Consider the following 12,309-nt stretch of genomic DNA (forward strand, 5'->3'; position numbering starts at 1 on the left):
TGTCCAGGTGGATGGAGTGTATTGGAGGGCGGCAAAGGGGTCCTCAGAAAATAGGCGGGAGTTTTCATTGTAAAAGTAAGCTCTGAGGCAGAGGCAGTGGAAGAAGTGTTTGATGTCACGGCATGTATTAAATTCATTGATGTGTGGATGGAGGGGGATAAAGGTGAGTCCTTTGCTGAGGACTGATCATTCGTCCTCAGTGAGGGGGAGGTCAGGGGAAATGGTGAAAACTCAGCAGGACTGGGAGCTGGGACGTGGCGTAGTTGTGGAGCTGGGGGAGGTGACGCAGCCTGTAACTGGAGTGGGTGTGGTGTTAGGGGGAATGGGGATGGAGTCATGAGCAGGGGTGGTGTTCCCCTCAGGGTTCTGGGGGCAGGGATGGTGACGGTGGGACCTGGGGGTGGTGTCAGCAGAATGCTGGTGAGTGGCGTTGGTGGGGGCGGAAGTGGTGGCAAACATGGCAGTGGGGGGGGGGGCGTGGAAGTCACTGAGTGTGTGTCATCAGCGATGATGTGAGGGGCGGAAGTGATGTTGCTTGTGGTGTATGAGGAATTGTGAGGGGCGGAAATGGCATTTACTTTATTTTAACCAATAATTTCCTGTCATAGATCAGTTTGATAATGTCGTATTTTAATTAAACTCAGTCCCTTAGTGTTTCTTTCTTTTGGTCTTCATTCATATCTCCATGGTGTTCCAATATTTCAACCTTTCTCTTTGGACTTGGGAATTTCCATTCACCTCAGACCTGTCCCCCTCCTCATCTGTGTCCGTTTATAGCACACTGCATAATCCTGGTACCAGAGGAGCCTATCCCAATAAAATAGCTCAGTCTTCCGAGAACTGGTAGCAGTGCTCACTGGTCAGAACCACTTCTGATAATATCATTGTGTGATCCTGATACATTCCTGCACTCTGCTGATATCACTGTCTCTCTCCATGTGGTATCCCTCACTGTGTGGGTCTAATTGCTGTCTCTGTCAGTATCTCTCGCTCTTGCAGCTACTCCAGATACTGAACCAGCAGCATTCTCCACTCCAGAGGGAAGCTACTGCACATGCCATGGATGGAGACGAGGAATTTCCATATATCTGTGGGACTCAGTGCCATTCTCCATGTGTAACCTTCATTGCATTAGTCTAATTTCCCATTCTGTCTACTTCTCTGTCTCCTGTAGGTATTCCTGATGTCCTTGACTCAGCAGAATTCCCAATTCCTGAATCGTCCATCACCACATTGAAGACAGTTGGTCAGCCAGAGAGAGATGGAGAGTGAGATCTGGAGCCTTCAGTAAATCCTGCAGCCGGTAAGGTCACTCACAGTAAACAGCACAGGGAGGAGTTAGTGGACTTTAATTCAGATCCTGAGAGTTTGATGTAGGAACAATGCTGGGCAAGGAACATGAGAAAATTCTCAGACTTCATTATCACCATCTTGTCTGTAAATTCATCTGTTCCACAGAACCCTCCCTATGTCTGTCAGTTTCTCCATTGTCTGTTTCATTGATACCACTTCCCCTATCTCTATCAGCCCCTACAATCCTGCTTATCCCTGTAAGCTCCTCATATCAGTACAACTCTCCAAGTTTCTGCCTTTGCCTTTAATCCCGGGTTCTGTCACATCTCTCCTTAACTGAAGAAAAAACAACTCTTCAGTTCCTTAAGCCATCCTGGTCAGTGTAGTCCTTTCCAGACCTGAAACACCTCCCTGTCTTTGTGACTTTTTTGAACTCCTACTACCTTCATGATCTCTGTAACCTTCCCGTCACAACAACAAAAAATCTCTGTACCTTAGTAACCTCCTCCAGCTGTGAGACTCCTCCTTGTCTCTGGGCACAGTGCAGAGTGACCCTGCTTCTCTCATAAATTAGTTTCTGCATTTCTAATGATGACTATGAACTCTTCCTGTCTCTAAAACGCACTCAGTCTCTGTAAACTCTGCTGGTCCCGATTGATGTAATTTCCTTCGGTAATTAAAAGCCTTTATACCTTTATTTTCCTCCAGACGCGACCACACAGTTTATTTCTATAACCTCTATGAGTGATAGTGTCATAGAGATGTACAGCATGGAAACAGACCCTTCGGTCCAACCCCTCTCATGCCAACCAGATATCCCAACCCAATCTAGTCCCACCTGCCAGCACCCGGCCCATATCCCTTCCCATTCATATACCCATCCAAATGCCTCTTAACTGTTGCAATTGTACCATCCTCCACCACATCCTCTGGCAGCTCATTCCATACACGTACCACCCTCTGCATGAAAACGTTGCCCTTAGGTCTCTTTTATATATTTCCCCTCTCACCCTAAACCTATGCCCTTGAGTTCTGGACTCCCTGACCCCAGGGAAAAGACTTTGTCTGTTTATTCTATCCTATCCATGCCCCACATAATTTTATAAACCTCTATAAGGTCACCCCTCAGCCTCCGAAGTTCCAGGGAAAACCGCCCCAGCCTGTTCAGCATCTCCCTGTAGCTCAAATCCTCCAATCCTGGAAACATTCTTGTAAATCTTTTCTGAACCCTTTCAAGTTTCACAACAATTCTTCCGATAGGAAGGAGACCGGAATTGCATAAAATATTCCAACAGTGGCCAAACCAATGTCCTGTACAGCTGCAACATGACCTCCCATCTCCTGTACTGAATACTCTGACCAATAAAGGAAAGCATACCAAATGCCGCCTTCACTATCCTATCTACCTGCGACTCTACTTTCAAGGAGCTATGAACTTGCACTCCAATGTCTCTTTGGTCAGCAACGCTCCCTCGGACCTTACCATTACGTGTATAAGTCCTGCTAAGATTTGCTTTCCGAAAATGCAGCACATCGCATTTATCTGAATTAAACTCCATCTGCCAGTTAGTCCATTGGCCCATCTGGTCCAGATCCTGTTGTAACCCTCTTTGCTGTCCACTACACCTCCAATTTTGGTGTCATCTGTAAATTGACAATCCATACCGCTTATGCTCTCATCCAAATCATTTATGTAAATGACAAAAAGTAGAGGGCCCAGCACTGATCCCCGTGGCACTGCACTGGTCACAGGCCTCCAGTCTGAAAAACAGCCCTCCACCACCACTCTATCTTTTACCGTTGAGCCAGTTCTGTATCCAAATGGCTAGTTCTCCCTGTATTCCATGAGTTTTAACCTTGCTAATCAGTCTCCCACGGGGAACCTTGTCGAATGCCTCACTGAAATCCATATAGATCACATCTATCACTCTGCCCTCCTCAATCTTCTTTGTTACTTCCTTAAAAAACTCGATCAAGTTTGTGAGACATGATTTCCCACGCACAAAGCCATGTCGACTATTCCTAATCAGTCCTTGCCTTTCCAAATACATGTGCATCTTGTCCCTCAGGATTCGCTCCAACAACTTACCCACCGCCGAGGTCAGGCTCACCGGTCTATAGTTCCCTGGCTTGTCTTTACCACCCTTCTTAAACAGTGGCACCACGTTGGCCAACCTCCAGTCTTCAGCATCTCACCAGAGGGCACCTGTGACTATCGATAACACAAATATCTCAGCAAGAGACCCAGCAATCACTTCTCTAGCTTCCCACAGAGTTCTAGGGTACACCTGATCAGTTCCTGGGGGTTTGTCCACCTTTAACCGTTTCAAGACATCCAGCACTTACTCCTCTGTAATCTGGATGTTTTGCAAGATCTCGCCATCTATTTCCCTACAGTCTTTATCTTCCATATGCTTTTCTACAGTAAATACTGATGCAAAATATTCATTTAGTATCTCTACCACTTTCTGCGGCTCCACACAAAGGCTGCTTTGCTGATCTTTGTGGGGCCCTATTCTCTCCCTAGTTACCCTTTTTTCCTTAATATATTTGTAAAAACCCTTTGCATTCTCCTTAATTCTAGTTGTCAGACCTATCTCATGTCCGCGTTTTGCCCTCCTGATTTCCCTCTTAAGTGTACTCCTACATCCTTTATAATCTTCTAAGGATTCACTCGATCTATCCCGTCTATACCTGACATATGCTTCCTTCTTTTTCTGAGCCAAACACTCAATTTCTTTAGTCATCCAGAATTCCCAATACTTACCAGCCTTCCCTTTCACCCTGACAGGAATATACTTTCACTGGACTCTTGTTATCTCATTTATGAACGCTTGCCATTTTCCAGCCGTCCCTTTAGCTGTGAACATCTGCCTCCAATCAACATTCAAAAGTTCTTGCCTAATACCGTCAAAATTGGCCTTTCTCCAATTTAGGACTTCATATTTGGTCTATCCTTTTCCATCACTATTTTAAAACAAATAGAATTATGGTCGCTGGCCCCAAAGTGCTCCCCACTGACTCTCACTCACCTGCCCTGCCTTATTTCCTAAGAGTAGGTCAAGGTTTGCACCTTCTCTAGTAGGTACATCCACATAATGAATAAGAAATTTGTCTTGTACACACTTAAGAAATTCCTCTCCATCTAAACCTTTAACAATATGGCAGTCCCAGTCAATGTTTGGAAAATTAAAATCCCCTACCATACCTACACTATTATTCTTACAGATAGCTGAAATCTCCTTACAAGTTTGGTTCTCAATTTCCCTCTGACTATTGGGGGGTCTATAATACAATCCCAATAAGGTGATCATCCCGTTCTTATTTCTCAGTTCTACCCAAATAACCTCCCTGGATGTATTTCCAGAAATATCCTCCCTCAGCACAGCTGTAAACGCTATCCCTTATCAAAAATGTCACTCCCTCTCCTCTCTTGCCTCCCTTTGTACCCTTCCTGTAGCAGTTGTATCCTGGAACATTCAGCTGCCAGTCCTGCCCATCCCTGAGCCATGTTTCCGTAATTGCTACGAGATCCCAGTCCCATGTTCCTAACCATGCCCTGAGTTCTTCTGCCTTCCCTGTTAGACTCTTTGCATTGAAATAAATGCAGTTTAATTTATTAGTCCTACCTTGTCCCTGCCTGCCCTGACTGACTCACTTCTGTTCTCAGCTCAGATCGAGCTCCCAAAATCCTTCCTGTGATTGTTACCACATCCCATCCCTGCATTCCTCCAAAACCCCTGTAAAGTCCTCCCCTTCCTAAAACCCACCCAGGATCTGTCAACTGCCCCAGCTTCCACAACCCTCCCTATCTCTGTAAGACAGCCCCCACCCACTCCCGTCTGAGTTACTACAACCCGCTGTATCACTAAATGCCAGTAGTCACTATAATATCAGAGTAAAGTGTGAAAACAGGAATACTGTACTGGGTTAAATGATCAGTCGTGATCATTTTGAATGGTGGGACAGACTCTGTGGTCAAATTTTTGATACCTGCTCTTCTTTCCTGCGCTTCTCTATAAACTTACTATCCATATAACCTCCTTCAGTCCCCACAGCCCTCCCTATCTCCATAAACTCCTTCAGTCCCCACGACTCTTGCTATCCATATAACCTGAATCATTCCCCACAAACCTCCCTAACTCCATAACATCCAAAAGGCCCCACGACCCTCCCTATCTCCATAATCTCATCCAGACCCAACGACCCTCCCGTTCAGAGTAACCTCCTTCAATCCCCATGATCCTCCTGATCTGTGCAACCTCCTTCAGGCCCAACAGCCCTGCAGATCTTTTTGGCCCCTTTCAGGCCCCACATCACTCCCTGTCTCCATAATGTCCTTCAGTCCCCACGACCCTCCCTAATTCCAACACCTCTATTACCTGCTGACCCTGTGAGCCACCTTTTTCAGATTGATAAACACGAACTCCCACAACCCTTTCTGTTGCCAGTCTGAAACCAAACCGTGTTAGCCTGATAGTTGGTCGGGAGCTGAAATATGTTTGAAAGGATATGTCAATGAACAATAACTGGACCGTTACAAATGCTTTCAATAAAAGGACAATGTGTTTTTGAGCCTGTTGGATTTTCTTTTTGTTGATGAGAATATAAATGGCAGAGTAGATACGGGTGTAGGGGTGGTTGTACCGAGGATACGGTTTATTTGAATTTTCAGAAACCTTTACACAAGTTTCAATAAGGGCTAAGGAGTAACTTGGTAGAGAATAGGGCACCTTAACTGTCAGGAGATGGGTGAGATATTAGACAAAATAGCGTTGTCAGAATTTACTGTGGCGAAAGACATGGAAGCTCGGGAACTTGGGGAAATAAATAGTGATGTCTTGGAAAGATTCCTCACCAGAGAAGAGAAAGTGCTGGAATCTTAAAACAAATAAAGTTCGATCAATCCTTAGCAGCTCGTTAGGTCTATCCTTGAATATTATGGGAAGCTAGGGAAGAGATTGCAGTGTCCCTAACAGAGATATTTATTTTATCAATACACACAATGAGTTCCCGGAAGACTGGAGGGCGGCTAGTGCTATTTCATCACTTATGGCCTGCAGTGAGAAGCCAGGAAATCACAGCCCCGTGAGCCCAATGCTGGGTAAGTTGTTGGAGGAGATTCTGAGAGAATGGAGCTACATATATTTGGAAAGGCAAGGGCTAATTAGAGATAGTCAGCATGGCTTTGTGAGTGGTAAACCGTGTTTCACAAACCGGATTGACTCTTCGAGGAGTTGACCAAGAGATAGATGAAGGCAGTGCACTCAGCGTTGTCTACATGAACTTCAGCAAAGCATTTGATAAGGTTCCAAGGGATGTAGAACATCTAGTCAAGAGGAAGAAAGAAGCAAACTTAAGTTTGAGGAACCAAGGATCAGAAGCAGGGCTCTAGAGAGTTACATGGGGCAGCACGGTGGCTCAATGGTTAGCACTGCTGCCTCACAGCGATTTCAATTCCAGCCCCAGGCGACTGTCTGTGTGGAGTTTGCACATTCTCTCCAGGTCTGCGTGGGTTTCCGACAGGTGCGCCAGTTTCCACCCACAGCCCAAAGATGTGCAGGTTAGATGAATCAGCCATGCGTTGTTCAAGAAAGGGAATAGAGATAATCCTGGGAATCACAGACCCATCAGTCTTCTGTCTGTGATGTGCAGATTATTGGAGACTCTGAGATACAGGATTTATGATTCCTTGGAAACCCATAGTTTGATTAGAGGAAGTCATCATGACTTTGTAAGGGACAGGTCATGCCTCACAAATCTTATTGAATCCTTTGAGAATGTGACAAAACATATTTATGGCTCATTGAGAAAGTACAGAGCATGGGATACAGGGAAACCTGCCTGTTTGGATAGAGAATTCCTGGCCCATAGAAGACAGAGGATGATGACCGATGGAAATCATTCAGCCTGGAGCTCAGTGACCAGTGGTTTTCTGCAGGGGGAGGTAAAAAATCTCTGCTTTTTGTGATTTTATGAATGACTTGGATGTGTGAGTGGAAGAGTGCATAAGTAAGTTTGATCATGACACGAAGGTTGGTGGAATGGTGAATATTGTGGATGCCTGCTGGAGGTTGCAATGGGACATTGACAGGATGTAGAGCTGGGCTGAGAAGTGGCAGATCTGGAAAAGTGTGAAGTGATGCATTTTGGAAAGTGAGACTTGAATGCAGAATACAGGGGTAAAGGCAGAATACTGAATAGTGTGGAGGAACAGATGAATTTTAGATTTCATGACCAGAGTTCCATCAAATTTGCCACCAAGCCGATAGTGTTATTAAGAAAGAATATGTTGTATTGGCTTTCATTAGCTGGGGGATTGAGTTTTAAAGCCATGAGGTTATGCTGCAGCTCTATACAGTCCTGTTTAGATCCCAATCAGATTATTGTGTTCAGTTTTGATCCCTTCATTACAGGAAGGATGTGGAAGCTTTAGAGAGGGTAAAGAGGAGATTTACCAGGATGCCACCTGGACTGGAGAGCATGTCGTATGAAGAAAGGTTGAGGGAGCTAAGGCTTTTCTCATTGGAGTGAAGAAGAGTGTGGTGTGATATGGTAGAGGTGAACAAGATGGTATGAGGCAAAGATAGAATGAACAGTGAATGAACCTCTTTATCCCATGGCATACATGGTACAAGGGGGCATAATTGTAAGGTGATTGGAGGATGGGTAAGGGGATATTTCAGATGTAGGTTCTTTACACAGAGAGTGGTGGGTGATTGGAACGGGACACTTTAACAGACTCTTGGATAGGCAAAATTAAGGGTATGTAAATTAGTTTGATCTTACAGTCGGGTAAAAGATGGGCATGGCATCATGGCCGAAGGGTCTTGTGCTGTACTGTTCTGTGTTCTATGTTCTGTATGGTAAACTGGGTAATAAGCTCAGATCAATGTAAAAGGATATGTCATTCAGGAGGAGCTAGTCAACTGGTTACAAAATTGGGCTTGATGGTGGAGACAGAGGGTGATGGGAGACATGTTGACTTACTGACGGGAGACATGTGACCAGCGGTGAAGTGGGTCCCCTGTTGTTTGTCATTTGGATAAATGGTTTGGATGGGAATATTGGTTTTGTGGTAAGTTTTTTGAGTGATACTGAAATTGGTGGTAAAGTAGACAGTGAAGAGAGTTATCTATGATACAACAGGATGAACAGTACTGCTGGGATAGTGGGCTGAAGAATAGCAGATGGAATTTAATTAGATAAATGTGAGGTGTTCCATTTTGGTGAAACAAACCAGGGTGGGACTTGTACAGTTAATGTTTGGACCCTGGGTAGTGTTGTCAGTCAGAGACCTAGGGATGCAGGTAGACAGTTCTTTGTAAGTAGTGTCACAGGTAGACAGGTTGGTGAAGCAGGCGTTTGGGGTGGTTACCTTCTTTGGGCAGAGCATTGAGAGTAGAAGTTGGGATGTCATGTTGTGGCTGTACAGGACATTGGTGAGGCCACCATAAAAGCATTGTTGACCAGTAGGAAGTACTCATCTGGTTCACTTACGTCCTTTAGAGAAGAACATCTGACATTCTAACCTGGTCTGGCCTGCACGTGACACCAGACCCACAGCAATATGGCTGATTCTGTGCTATACTCTGGGTAATTAGCAGTGGGGTAAAGAATGTTGGTCCAATCAGCGACATCCTCATCCCATGAATGAATAAATAAATATATATATATATATCCCTCCCTACCTCTGCAAACCCCTCCAGTTGCAACAATCTGTACTGGCTTTGTAACAGCGTTCAGACCCTGACCCCTCTCTGTAACACTCTCCCCACCTCCAGCACCTTCAGCTCTCCCAGTTCCTTTTGTGACATAAAACCTTGACAATTTTTTCCTCTTCCATCTGACCACCTGCTGCGAGCAGACCCTTTGCAATCCCTTTAAAACTTACTCCTAAAACATTCTCTCTCTTCAGGATTTTAAGTACTTTTTGGTGATCCTCTAAGCCCGATAATCTAATATGATCTTTTTTACTTGAGTGAGGGACCGATGGGGATTTCTTGCTGAGGATTTGTCTGTTTCAATGGAATGTCCTTTTGTTGAGTGTTTTACACTGCTCCTTCTAATGTTCTCCACTGTTCATTTACAGGCACATATTTCAGTCTGTTTAGCCTGTTTACCTTGGTCAGTTCTCCTCTCAAACTCATGTCATTGGTTATTTTTGTTTCTAGTTGTAGCTTGTCCTTTCTGTGATTCACTTTAAAACTTTATATTTCTTTAAATTACACTTTATCACAATTTTGCAGAGGATCTCTCCAGGTGATATTACTCATTTACTAAGTTTCATCACACAATGGTCGCTCTGAGATAGTTATGTCCCTCGCCAGTTGCACAATTTGTTATTCAAAGAAACACTGAAAACTAATTTTCTGAACTCCTCTTCCAATATCACTCTTGTCAGTGTGACTGTCCCACATTTTGTGAATATTGATGTTTCCCAAAATTATCACAATGTGTTTGTTAAAAAATTTCCAATGAGTTCCTGTGGCTAAAACTGTTCTGCTGCTTATGTCCTTGGCAAGCAGTAGCCAGAATTTACATTCAGACTGATTCTACTTCATGATCTGAGACCAAATGCTTTCTCTGTGATGCCTTTGTTATCCATTATTGTTAGTGTTACCCATTTTGCCTGAGTTTCCGCAAGGTTGTGATCCATTGAATATTTATGTCCACCATTTGTTCACCCTGTAACCATGTCTCTCTGTTGTCTAAACCTCTTTTATCTCAGTGTCACAAATCCATCTACCTTATTGATAAGACTTCGTCCATTGAAAAAAAACATAATTTACTCTTTCCCACAATTTCCTGTCACAAACCTATTCACTGAAGTACAGTTTTAGTTAATCGCTGTCCCCATCCTGTTCCTTTTTGATTACCTTCAGCCACATCCACATACTGTTCCGATGCTTCACCTTTTCTCTTTGAATTTGGAAAGCTCCTTTCAGCTGAACCCTGTCCCTGCATCCTCTCTGTCAGTTTAAAGCCCTGTCCATAAACCTACTGTCATGATTGGCCAGGACACTGCTCCCAGCACAGTTCCAGTGGGACCATCCTATTGGATTTTTTTATAAATCAGGTATGGGATGTGGGTGTCTCTGTCTGACCAGCCTTTATTGCCCAGCCCTAGCTGCCCATGAGCTGAGTAGCTTGCTTGGCCATTTCAGAGGACCATTGAGAGGCAAACACTTTGCTGTGGGTATGTCGTGCAGACCACGTGAGGATGATCAGATCTCGTTGTTGAAGGGGCAAGTGGGCGGCAAGGTGGCTCAGTGATTAGCACTCCTGCCTCACATATCCAGGGTCCCAGGTTCGATTCCAGCCGCGGTCGACTGTGTGGAGTTTGCACCTTCTCCACTTGTCTGCGTGAATTGCCTCTGGATGCTCCGGTTTCCTCCCACAGTCCAAGGACGCGCAGGTCAGGCGAATTGGCCGTGCTAAATTGCCCATAATGTTAGGTGTATTAGGTCGAGGGAGATGGGTCTGAGTGGGTTACTCTTTGGAGGGATGGTGTGGACTAGTTGGGTCAAAAGGCCTGTTTCCACACTGTAGGGAATCAAATCTAAGGGATTGTGATTTTTGTACATCAGCAATGGTTTCATATTTGTTTATGGATTGTTAATTGCTATTCTTAAAATTATTTATTTTTAAATTCCACCATATCTTATGATGGGATTCAAACCTGCCTCTCCTGAACATTAGCTGAGGTTTTGGACAAATGCCCTAACAATAATGTTATTAGGCCATCACTTCACCTGCTCACTGGTTGCTCATCCCTGAGCACTGATACATGAAGCTAAACACATTCTTCCAACATGACTGTGTGATCCTGAAGTTTCCAGCACTCCAGTGATATCACTTAGTCTCTCTCCATGTGGTATCGCTCCCTGTGTGGGTCTAATTGCTGCCTCTGTCAGCGTCTCTCACTCTTGCAGCTACTCCAAATCCTGAGCTAACAGAATTCTCCACTCCAGAGAGACGCAACAGCACAGGCCAGGGATGGAGTTTGGGATTTTCCAGATATCTCTTTGGGCTCATTTCCATTCTCCTTGTGTAACCCACACTGCATCAGTCTAATTTCCCATTCTGTCTATCTCTGTCTCCTGTAGGTACTCAAGAGGTTGCTGACTCAGTAGACTTCCCAACTGCTGTGTGTCTCATCCATCACCTCATTGAAGATAGTTGGTCAGCCAGAGAGACGAAGGGAAGGGAGATCTGAAGCCTTCAATAAATCCTGCAGTGAGGTAAGATCACTCACAGTACACAGAGCAGGGAGCAATGAGAGGGCTCCAAACATTGGCTAACCAGACATGACATAGATACAGTGCTGGATGGGGAGCACAGTATAGACACACCCCATGCTCAATCACCACCTCTACTTTAACTTATGTTGCACTGAGACAGCATCGGGAGTTCATAGTTATCAATCCAGTCCTGTGCTGTCTTAGTGAGCATCAGTACAACAGAGGGGAGAGTAGGTCTCCGTCGAGAGGTTGTGAATGTTGCCTGGGATCTTTCTGTTCTGTGTTCTCCCTCCAACACTGTACTAAGACTCACTACTCTGCAACACTGTATCTGCGGCATGGCTTGTGCACCAGTGTCTTCAGTCATTTTTAACTCCGAAAATCGTCCCTGTCCGTGTAACCTCCTCCCTTCCCGATACTCCCTCCACATATTTGAAATGTACTGCATTCCAGACTACCATCCCCATGGCTGTAACTTGCTTCAGTGTCTCCAACATGCCTTATTTTGGTACACTAATCCTCTTTAACTGGATACAGAGTAATACAGCACGGAAACAGAAACTGTGGTCCAACTCCTCAATACTGCCCATGTTACCTAAACTGAATGAGTCTCATTTGCCTGCATTTGGCCCTTATCTCTTCAAACCTTCTCCTCTCCATGTACCTGCCCAAATGTCTTTTCCATGCTGTAATTGTTCTTGTTTCTCCCATGTGCCTAAGGCAGTCTGTTCCGATATGCACCATCCTCTGTGGATAATGTTCCCCCTCAGTT

This window comes from Chiloscyllium punctatum, unplaced genomic scaffold, assembly GCF_047496795.1.
Source record: "Chiloscyllium punctatum isolate Juve2018m unplaced genomic scaffold, sChiPun1.3 scaffold_127, whole genome shotgun sequence".
Classification (NCBI taxonomy): domain Eukaryota; kingdom Metazoa; phylum Chordata; class Chondrichthyes; order Orectolobiformes; family Hemiscylliidae; genus Chiloscyllium; species Chiloscyllium punctatum.